The following is an 11,845-nucleotide window of genomic DNA, read 5'->3' on the forward strand; positions in this document are numbered from 1 at the left end:
TGACACCCTTAAAAATATCCCTATCTATTTGACTAATTGAACTTAAATACACCCCCGATCTGTCATATGACATAACAAATGGTCTCAAATTTTTGTAGAAGCGTGGGGCTCTTAATAAAATGTCGAGTGAAGTGTTGAAATCATCCATAAACTTGACTAGAATTTAGGGGTGTATTTCACCATATGACAAGATCAGGAGTGTATTTAAGTTCAATTAGTCAAATAAATGGGTGTTCTTAAGGCTGTCAATAGTTCGAAGACGAAACTAAATAATTCATGTTGAATTTAAGATGTTCACACTACTTCTCTTTGTTTTTTTAATTCATGTTGCTGTTAAAGTTGAAGCGAAGAGATATAATAACTAGATGATAGGACCATATTATACTAAACAGGTATCATATAAATATAGGTGTAAAGACATTAGACATAACATATTTTCTTTAATTTTATTTGGGTCAAACATAGATGTAGGGAATGAGGACAAACTCAGTCCATCACTATGATAACCTTACATACTTGGAGGAACAAAGTTCTTGGCGAAACAGTTAGAAGAATGCTTGAAAACCCTAGATTTCTCCTCTTGGATCCTTGCTCTAAGACTTGGAAGCGTTAATGAATGTAAAATAATTGACTAACACTGTTTAAACCCTTTAGTAGGTGTAAAATCATTGTAATTTAGACTTATATGAGGTGATAAAAGACTTAAATATCCCTCTTGAAAGTTGGCGAAAACCTTCTACGGGTCCATCTACGGTTCGCGGTTTATTTACGGACCATAGATATCATCTGTGGAACTGATATTGAATTTTATGGCTCAAAATTTCATCCTACAGGTCTAATCTACGACCTGTAGAAGTTCCTACGGCCCGTAGATGGATCCATACGAATTGGACCCCAAAATGTGACTTATCTGAAGTTTTCAACGAGTTGACAACACGAGTCTTCGAAATTTCTACGACCCATAGAAGTAACTCGAAGGAATTGACTTCAGGAAACACTGATGTGATAGTCTCTAGTAAAATGCCATAACTCTTTACTTTGAACTCGAAATGAGGCAAATTTGGTGACATTGGAAATAGAACTCATAGGCCTTCAATATTATAGGTCATAGGTCACCTAACTCATTTTGTTCTGAGATATATGATCATTTGAAGTTGACCTAAGTAGAATTTTATGTCGAAATTGAATCGGTAAGGAAGCATGAGACTCAACCTTGAGCTAGGGAGTTCTTGTCACCTTAATTGATATCCAAATTCATTCCGACACAAAAGAATTGACCTTTTACACATATGAGCAATTTAAGAATCATTCGATACGACCTTACATGTACATAAAGAATGATTCACCTTAGCTTAGAAATTTTCGGGATGTTACATTTGCCCCCGACAGTATAAAATACAACATGTATCAACAAATACAAAAAGTGTACAATTTGTAAGACTGATATTTTAAAACAGTCGAGAATAAAATTCAACAAATATTTCTAATTCGTAGATGTATCGACGAATATGGATGGACAAATAAAAATAAAGAGATGGACAGATAAAAAAAAAAGAAGGAATTAAATAGTAGTTGATTAGGTTGTGTTTTTTCGAAAAGTAGAATAAAATTTCCTAAAGGGAATTTGTGGTCGTTAGGCAATAATTGCATATTTGGATCATTTGACTAAAGATAGAGTTATGAGTCGAAAACTTTTCAAATGAAGGATAAAATTATTCTATATAAAATAGAGAAATATTTGATCATTTTCCATTATGTAACACAGTTTACAAAACGGGTTCAGTTTCAATCGATACCACAAACTCCCAAATATAATTCATAAAATTTAAATACTAGTATATATTTTTTTACCCAATTAGTGACCATTAAGTTTGAGGGTTGCTCTATTTTAGTCCTTGTATATATAAAAAATGTTTTTTTTTACCCAAATTCCTCATATTAATAACTTATAATAATACAAAAAATAAAAAAATAATTTTGTCAATTACTTATAAAAATATCAGACATATCTAAAGAATAAATGCATGGTTGATAGAAATATTGGATTCACACCCAACTTAATAAATTAAAAGGCACAATAATTAAGAGCAATATATTGACATCAAAAGTACTTAAAATTATTACACATTTTTATGTGTTCTATATATGAAAAAATTACTTATAAATATAAGAACATTACATTAGGGGACCGTGTTTTTTACTTTTGGTATAATTTATTTTTTTGTTTTTTATGTTTCCTTCCATCCATCACTATAAAAATTCTAAAGTTCAGCTATGAAATTATTATTACTTTTTCATCAAATAGTTCACAGTAAATATTTTGTATGATAATCCGTCAGTTGATAAAATAATATATATATATATATACACACACATATATATACCATTTTTGTGACACTAAGTTTAAGACAAAAGGTCCCACATCGATAAAAACATAGGAGAGATATTGGGTATATAACTTATAAGTAAGCAGTTCTTACCAATTAAAGATGTGTTTTAAAGGTGTGCGGGCATAAGCCAAAAACGAATAATATCACTAGTGAGATGGACCATTAAGAATTTCATATATAAATATATATACTCATGTAGTCGTGTAGGACATCAAATACGCTCTCTGTCTCATATGATATTTTAGCTATTCAAGATTCAAATTATACAAACTTCAATTTAGATTTTAAAAAATATTTTTTTCATTATATTGACATGAGAAGAATTGCATTATACAATATTTTTTGAACATTAAGAAAAGGTCACATGCCAAGAGTAGTAAACTACAAAACGTCATTTTTACTTAAATGTCGTTTATTTTAGAGTGAAGAAAATAATACAATTGAATCTCAATGAGCAAAACTCATAACATAAAGAGTACCTAATGCATGAATGGTTGAAAGACATAATAACTAGGAACAATATAATTATAAATCACATTTTTTGTATGTTATATATACCGGCAAAATGACTCATGAATAAAAAACATTTTAAAGGGGGCCATAGTTTTTTTTCAATATCCCTTTCTTTTTATTTATTTTGTTTCTTTTATTTGTTCTTTTTTATTGGTGAAGTGTATATTATTTGGATAAGATCTATCTTTAAAATATTGGAATAACATGAATTCATAAAACAATTGCATTGTATATCTATTTAAGACTTTAAAATCTTTGGGACCATCGATTTAATAAATGCGTGGTAGGTAGGGTTTGAATTGCAATTGTCAAATTAGTCCCCCCATTACACCCCAACAAATAAAATCTAAACGTGACAATGTGTTATACTTTCTTTGGAACAAATAAGAGGGTTGAGGGACCAATAGTAAACAAAAAATATGTTTATAGGTATGTGGAAAGATAAGTATGTATTCATCTTTAATTTGAGGTTTCGGATTTGAGTATTGAATATAAAAAACTTCTCAGTATAAATTTCTATTAGTTGAACTCCAAAGCAGATATCAAATACCAAACGAAAAACAAAAAAAAAGGTGAACTAAAATAACGATACACGATAGAAAAGAATATGAAATCTTGCTAGCCTTGTTTTAAAATAAAGAAGTCAATTACCAATAAACTAATTAAGTTTCTTTTGTTTCACCGCGCCAATTTTATTGATTATTTTAATTGAAAGAAGTTTTCTTTCAGAATTTTGTACTACATTAAATGGATTCTACTTCATTTAAATCCAAAGTTTCAATGTGATTTTTACTTAAGTATCGTTTATTTTTGAGTGAAGTAAATAATATAATTGAATCTCAATGAGCGAAAATTATGACATAAAGTATACGTATGCATGGTTGAAAGACATAATAATTATGAACAATATATGAATATCAAGTACCTATAAATATAAACCACATTTTTTGTGTGCTTTATGTACTGACAAAATGACTTGTGAATAAAAACATTTTATAGATAGATGTAGGGCATGAGGACATACTTAGTCCATCACTATGGTAACCTTAGATACTTGGAAGAGATAAGTTCTTGGCAAAACAGTTGGATGAACGCTTGAAAACCCTAGCCTTCTCCTCTTGGATCCTGTCTCTAAGACTTGGAAGCGTTAATGAACGTAAAAAAATAGACTAACACTGTTTAAACCCTTTAGTAGGTGTAAAATCATTGTAATTTAGACTTATATGAGGTGATAAAAGACTTAAATATCCCTCTTGAAAGTTGGCGAAAACCTTCTACGGGTCCATCTACGGTTCGCGGTTTATTTACGGACCATAGATATCATCTGTGGAACTGATATTGAATTTTATGGCTCAAAATTTCATCCTACAGGTCTAATCTACGACCTGTAGAAGTTCCTACGGCCCGTAGATGGATCCATACGAATTGGACCCCAAAATGTGACTTATCTGAAGTTTTCAACGAGTTGACAACACGAGTCTTCGAAATTTCTACGACCCATAGAAGTAACTCGAAGGAATTGACTTCAGGAAACACTGATGTGATAGTCTCTAGTAAAATGCCATAACTCTTTACTTTGAACTCGAAATGAGGCAAATTTGGTGACATTGGAAATAGAACTCATAGGCCTTCAATATTATAGGTCATGGGTCACCTAACTCATTTTGTGTTGAGAGATATGATCATTTGAAGTTGACCTAAGTAGAATCTTATGTCGAAGCTGAATCGACAAGGAAGCTTGAAACTCAACTTTGTGCTAAGGATTTCTTGTCACCTTAATTCATATCCAAATTCATTTTGACACAAAAGAATTGACCTTTACACGTATGAGCAATTTAAGAATTATCTGATACGAACTTACATGTAAATAATGAATGATTCAGGCCTTAGCTTAGAAATTTTTGGGATGTTACATCTGCCATTGACTATATTTATTATTTGAAATACAACATGTATCAACAAATACGAAAATGTGTACAATTTGTAATATTGGTATTTTAAAATAGTCAAGAATAAAATTCAACAAACACTTCTAATTCATAGATGTATCAACGAATACGGATTGACAAATAAAAATAAAGAGATGGACGAATAAAAATAAAGAGAGGAATTAAGTAGTAGTTGATTAGGTTCTGTTTTTTCGAAAAGTAGAATAAAATTTCTTAAAGGGAATTGGTGGTCGTTAGGCAATAATTGCATATCTAGATCATTTGACTAACGATAGAGTTATGAGTCAAAAACTTTTCAAATGAAGAATAAAATTATTCTATATAAAATAGAGATATGTTTGATCCTTTTTCATTATCTAACACAGTTTACAAAAGAGGTTCACTTTCAATCGATACCAAAAACTCCCAAATATAATTCATAAAATTTAAATACTAGTAAATTGGTGACCTTTTGTCACACCCCAAATCCAGATATGATGGCACGTGTCCATTTCCCACTGGACACGTCAGCCTAACCCAACCACAACGATAGAGAAGTAGAAATACGAGAATAAAAGATAATAAATAAGCGGAAGACTTTAATTAAGACTCAACACTATCCAGAATTTAGTTGTCACATGTACAAACCTCTAAATACAGAATTCGAATAAAAATATACAAGTTTCAGAGTATAGTTCTCGAATAGAACAAAACTGAAAGTAAAGATAACTCAAGGGCACGTCTGGAATGAACCGCCACCTCTCGAGTATGTCCCGAAGCTCAATCTGCTAAAGAAGCTACTAAACCGAATCTGAGAGAGAGCTGTCAACCTACATAATTGTATAAAAGCAAGGGTGAGTACCGAAATCCACAGGTACTCGCAAGTAACTCTAAACTAAGCAAAACTAGCAGCTACAAACAACTCCTTTCAATCCCAACCGAACCACCGAAACTTCAATCTAGCAGCAAACCAACCAACCTATACTAAACAGATCATATTCAACAGCCAGAACCAACAGTATATCCTCATCAACCTCAGATCAACAAATAAGAGCAAGTAGATCAAATTCCACATAAGAAGGGTAAACCGATACAATCCACACATCACAGACAATGATAAGGCAAATGCGATGCAAAATGCAATAATAATGTCATGTAGTCGTGATGTATGTCTGTCCTACGATACACATCTGTTGACGTAATCAGTCCGCGCTGAATACTCAAATCAGAACCCATGTGGGCCACACATGGACCATGTATCACCGCCGGAACCAGATCCCATCGGCATCCAAATGCTAGCCGGAGCTAGTCCATCTCATATATCTCTAGCCGGAGCTAGTCTCAAATATGTCTCATATCCATCCATCCTCATATCAGTGTCTCAGAACTCATGCAACAGATAGTTCACACATGGGATGAATAATGAATATGCACATGTCATCAATCACAATTATATCACGATCCATCATAGTATTACACATCATCTGTCTCAATCACAACCATATCACGACCACATCATAGTATTACACATCACCTGTCTCAATCACAACCATATCACGACCACATCATAGTATTACACATCATCTGTCTCAACATCAATGTTTGTATCAATCATAGCCTACTCATGCTCTTCTATCCCCTCAATATCAGTTATCACATGACTTATTCAACAAATTCAAGTCACATATAACACATTTAGCTCGTTTTATTCCCCATCTTTCATTTACAACAATTTCAATCAACAAATAAAACCCATCCTCAATCCCCATTACTCCCCAACACAATTAGGAAAGTAGTCATGCGTAGTCTAAGAGTTTTACAAAGTTTGGAAGCCACTTGCCTTAAAACGAACTCCAAAAGTTACTTGACTTGAGCCTTTCCTTTCCGAGTATAATCCGGATCACGATAATCTATTCAAACAATTATTCACAATCACAATTCGAGTCCAATGACACCAAAATCAAGAAATTTAGGGAAAAAGGGCAAAACGGTCCAAAAGTCTCATACCGGAAAACGATACCCAAATCTGGAAATTTTTGATGTAAAATGATCCTTAAAGTATTTGGAAGCTAATGGTGAAAACCAATTTGAAAACGGAGTTGAAATCAATTCACAAACTCAATTTGAAGGAAAATCCACGTTCTTGAAGAAGCCTAAAATATTCGGATCCGAAACCCCGACTCGAAAATGAAATATCTCTTGAAAAACATCTTACCCATGCTTAGATAAGTTCAAATATGAAATTTCATCAAAAACGGAGTTAAGATCGACCTTGAAATTCTCAATTTATCAAACTTTAACTTTACCGGGAAAGTCCAAATTGTACGTGGTTAATATGATGAAAATAATCGATGAATCAATAATTTTATGTTAAAATCAGTTTACCCATAACATAAGGATCGTAAATATACCTTTTTCATCAAAAAGGGAGTCCAAATCGATAAAACCTCAATTTTTCCCAAGAGATTTACGGATAGGAAAAAAAACCAGATAAAGAAATTATGAGAAAATATTGAATTGAAGATTGAATACTAACCCTAATATTAATTCAAGAAGAAACCTGTAAGAATCACTCCATTCCGATCTCTAGAACTCCCGATATGCTCAAAATACCAAATGAACACAGTCTGAGATTTTTATAACAGTACATGGCTGTTATGCACCAGAAAAACAGCAGTTAATCTTTCACTAAAAAGGCCGTAATTTCCTCATACGATAGTGAAATGACCCGATTATTTTTTAGTAAATGTCTTAAATAATGATACGGACCTTCTCGTTCAATCGGAGCTCAATTTCATGCTCGTTGCCCAGTCAAATATTATTTCTACTCGATAAACAATTATTTCTTATTTGCGATAATAGTCCAATCTCGGGTTAGCGAAAATGCACCCAAAATTTGCCGATAAGTCCTATAATTCATGCTCAAAATTTCAGAAATTTCGGAATAATTTTTCAACCTTTAAAACTAATAATGAAACCCTTTAGTTGCCACAATTTGCTGAAATAGTGTCAAAGCATCCAAGAAGCTTAAAAGCTCACCCAAAACTCATTTGACACTTCCCGAACACAAACCAAATATGCTACTAGCTTGAAAATGACATTTCGGACTCAATGAAATTGTCAAAATTTGAATTTGAGGTCTCCTTGACCCGGTATCCGATAAGGCGTCAAGAAACTAACTTTAGACTCAAAAACTCGAAACGCACTCGGGGCCTCTAAAAATTCAACCAAGACTCATTCTAGAATTAGAATCACCCCTGAATCCAACGGTGCCCTCGGAATTCCATTTCGAGCACCAGAACCTCGTTTGTTGACCAAAGTCAACACTTGATCAAAATTTCACAATTTTTGCAACTTAGGACCTCAAATCTTCGTTTTAACTCCAAATTTGACTCCGTAAATTCTCATAGACCCGTTTCGACATTCTAAAGCTGCTGGAATCGACGGAAATCCGATTCGAGTCTCGAAACTCCAAATGACTCGAAATAGCACTTTTAACCAAACTTTAACTCTTAAAAACTCAACTTTCCAAAAACTCAACTTTTCATCAATTTTCCTTCAAACCAACTTCGAAAATACAACAATTAGGACTCGGGGCAACTATCGAGAGGGGTAAAACGGTCATTTTATGAAAATTTCCATAAATGACCTTTAGGGTCGTTACACCATTAAGTTTGAGGGTTGCTCTATTTTAGTACTTGTATATATAGAAATATTTTTCTTTTACCCAAATACCTATTATTAATTTCTTATAATACTACAAAAAGATAAAGAAAAATTTTGTCAATTACTTATAAAATATCAAACATATCTAAAGAGTAAATGTATGGTTAATAGAAATATTGGATTCACACGCAACTTAATAAATTGAAAGGCACAATAATTTAGAGAAATATATCAATATCTAAAGTACTTAAAATTATAACACATTTTTATGTGTTCTATATATGAAAAAATGACTCATAATTGAAAGAACATTACATAAGGGGACCATAGGGTTTTTACTTTTGGTATCATTTATTTTTTTGTTTTATATGTTTCCTTCCATCCATCATTATAAAAATTCAAAATTCAGCTATGAAATTATTATTAATTTTTCATCAAATAGTTCATAGTACATATTTCGTATGACAATCCGTCATTAGATAAAATAATATATTTGTCCATTTTGTGACACTAAGCTTAAGACAACAGGTTTCACATCGATAAATACATAGGAAAGATGTTGGGTATATAACTTATAAGTAAGCAATTCTTAACAATTAAAGATGTGTTTTAAAGTCGTGCAACATAAGCCAAAAGAGAATAATATCAATAGTGAACTGAACCGTTACAATTTTCATATATAAATATATATACTCATATAGTCGTGTAAGACATCAAATACACTATCTGTTTCAAATGATATTTTAGCTATTCAAGATTCAAATTACACAAACTTCAATTCAGATTTTAAAGAATGTTTTTTTCATTATATTGACATGAGAAGAATTGCATTATATAATAATTTTTGAACATTAAGAAAAGGCAACATGCCAAGAGTAGTAAACTACAAAACGTCATTTTTACTTAAATGGTGTTTATTTTAGAGTGAAGAAAATAATACAATTGAATCTCAATGAGCGAAAATCATAACATAATGAGTACCTAAATGCATGGATGGTTGAAAGAGATAATAACTAGGAATAATATAATTATAAATCACATTTTTTGTGTGTCCTATATACTGACAAAATGACTCATGAATAAGAAAATTTTATAAGGGACAATAGTTTTTTTTTTAATATCCCTTGCTTGTATTTTTTTTTTCTTTTATTTGTGCTTTCTTATTGGTGAAGTGTAAATTATTTGGATAAGATCTATCCTTAAAATATGGATTCACGTGAATTCCTAAAACAATCGCATTGTATATCTATTTAAGACTTTAAAATCTTTGGGACCATAGATTTAATTAATGTGTGGTATGTAGGGTGAATTGCAATTGTCAATTAGTCCCCCCATCCTACCCCAACAAATAAAAACGAAACGTGAAAATGGGTTATACATTCTTTGGAACAATAAGAAGGTTAAGGGACCAGTAGTAAACAAAAAGTATGATTAAATGTATGTGGAAAGATAAGTATGTTTCGGATTTAAGCATTGAATATAAAAAAGTTCTCATTATAAATTTCTATTAATTGAATTCCAAAGCAGATATGAAATACTGAACGAAAAACAAAAAAAAGGTGAACAAATATAATGATACACAATTGAGAAGAATACGAAATCTAGCTAGCCTTGTTTTAAAATAATGAAGTCAAATTACCAACTAATTAAGTTTCTTTTGTTTCACCGAGGCAATTTTATTGATTTTTTTAAATGAAAGAAGTTTCTCTTTTCGAATTTTTAACTACTTTAAATGGATTTTACTTCGTTTAAATCCAAATTTTCAATGTGATTTTTACTTAAGTATCGTTTATTTTGAAGTAAAGTAAATAATATAATTGAATTTCAATGAGCGAAAATTATAACATAAAGAGTACGTAAATGAATGCATGTTTGAAAGACATAATAATTGGGCACAATATATCAATATCAAGTATCTATAATTATAAACCACATTTTTTGTGTGCTCTATGTACTGACAAAATGACTCGTGAATAAAACCATTTTATAGATATATGTAGGGCATAAGGACAAACTCAGTCCATCACTATGATAACCTTACATACTTGGAAAAACAAAGTTCTTAGTGAAAAAATATATACTTAAAGGTATAGAGATAATTGAATTAAGAAGAATCATATGGGAAAAAACATTTAATGATAACGAATCAGAAAATATATTAAACCAACAATGGTATGAAATAGACCTACGTGATTTAGACCTCGAAAGAGTAGAATGGTATGATTTAGAAATAAATTCAGATAAAATGAACTACGAATATTTACAATATTGGACTGAAGCTATGGAAAATATAAAACGATTAGAACAATTAATGGAAAATAATTTATATATGTACCTAAGAACCCAAGATATGTTATATCTAGAATATATCATAAATAATATTAAAGAGATATCAAGATTAAAACACTTAACAAAAGAATATTATAATAAAATCTTTAAAATGGATTCTTCACCTACCGAAAATGGTACACCTACCAAATATGTCTCACCTACCACACTACCAAAAATATCTTAGTATATCATGAACTTATCATCTACCAGTAAAATGAATTCCGCACCGAAAAATGATATCAGAGCTTGGGATGAAAAGAAATATAAGAAGAAACGTACTAGTAGAAAATTAAGAAAAATAAGAAGAAAATTAAACAAATTATATCCGGAATATAAACAACTCAATATCACAAAAACTGATAACGACAAATTAGATCAATTAATAGATAATATATCTAAAATAGAATATAAATATATTCAATATTTAAAAATACAATGAATAATGAGAATAACAAATACAGACAAAAACTTAATGAAATAATTATACCAAAAAGACAAGAATTAGCACATAGGCAAAGTAGACTTAACAATAATATATTCGCAGGAACTTGTAAAAAATCTATAGTAGCAAAAAGGAAAACTATTTTATATCTACAGATACAGATAGAAAGTTTAGAATATAAACTTCAACACAATCTATAAATGAATAAGGAAGAATATGCCATAGACGAAAAAATATATGAAAACTATGATGGATTAAAAATAAAGATAATATTTTCTAATCTAGGAAGAAGATACAAAAAAATAAATGACAATATAAGTTTAATGTTTAAAAAAGAAACGGTAAAACTAGAAGATAGTTTAACTGCTATGATAAGAATAATAAAAGAAAATGAAGAAATAGATAGAAAAACGGAAATTGAAAAACTAAAACAACAAGCAAAAAAGGAAGTACAACAATTAGAAGAAGTAAAAAATACTAAAATAATAGAACTAGAAAAAGAGCTGGCAATGTTAAAAGAAATGTATGAAATGAAACAAAAAGAAAAAGAACAAAAAAGAAAATTAGCAAATGAG

General features: G+C 30.6%; 1 long non-coding RNA gene across 1 annotated transcript in view; it reads left to right on the plus strand.

Annotated features, from left to right (window-relative positions):
- Nucleotides 1-11,845, plus strand: part of LOC125854741 (uncharacterized) — a 199,390-nt gene that overhangs the window by 180,346 nt on the left and 7,199 nt on the right. The gene's annotated exons all lie outside the window — the stretch shown is intronic.

The sequence above is a fragment of the Solanum stenotomum genome, chromosome 2, assembly GCF_019186545.1.
Source record: "Solanum stenotomum isolate F172 chromosome 2, ASM1918654v1, whole genome shotgun sequence".
NCBI lineage: Eukaryota > Viridiplantae > Streptophyta > Magnoliopsida > Solanales > Solanaceae > Solanum > Solanum stenotomum.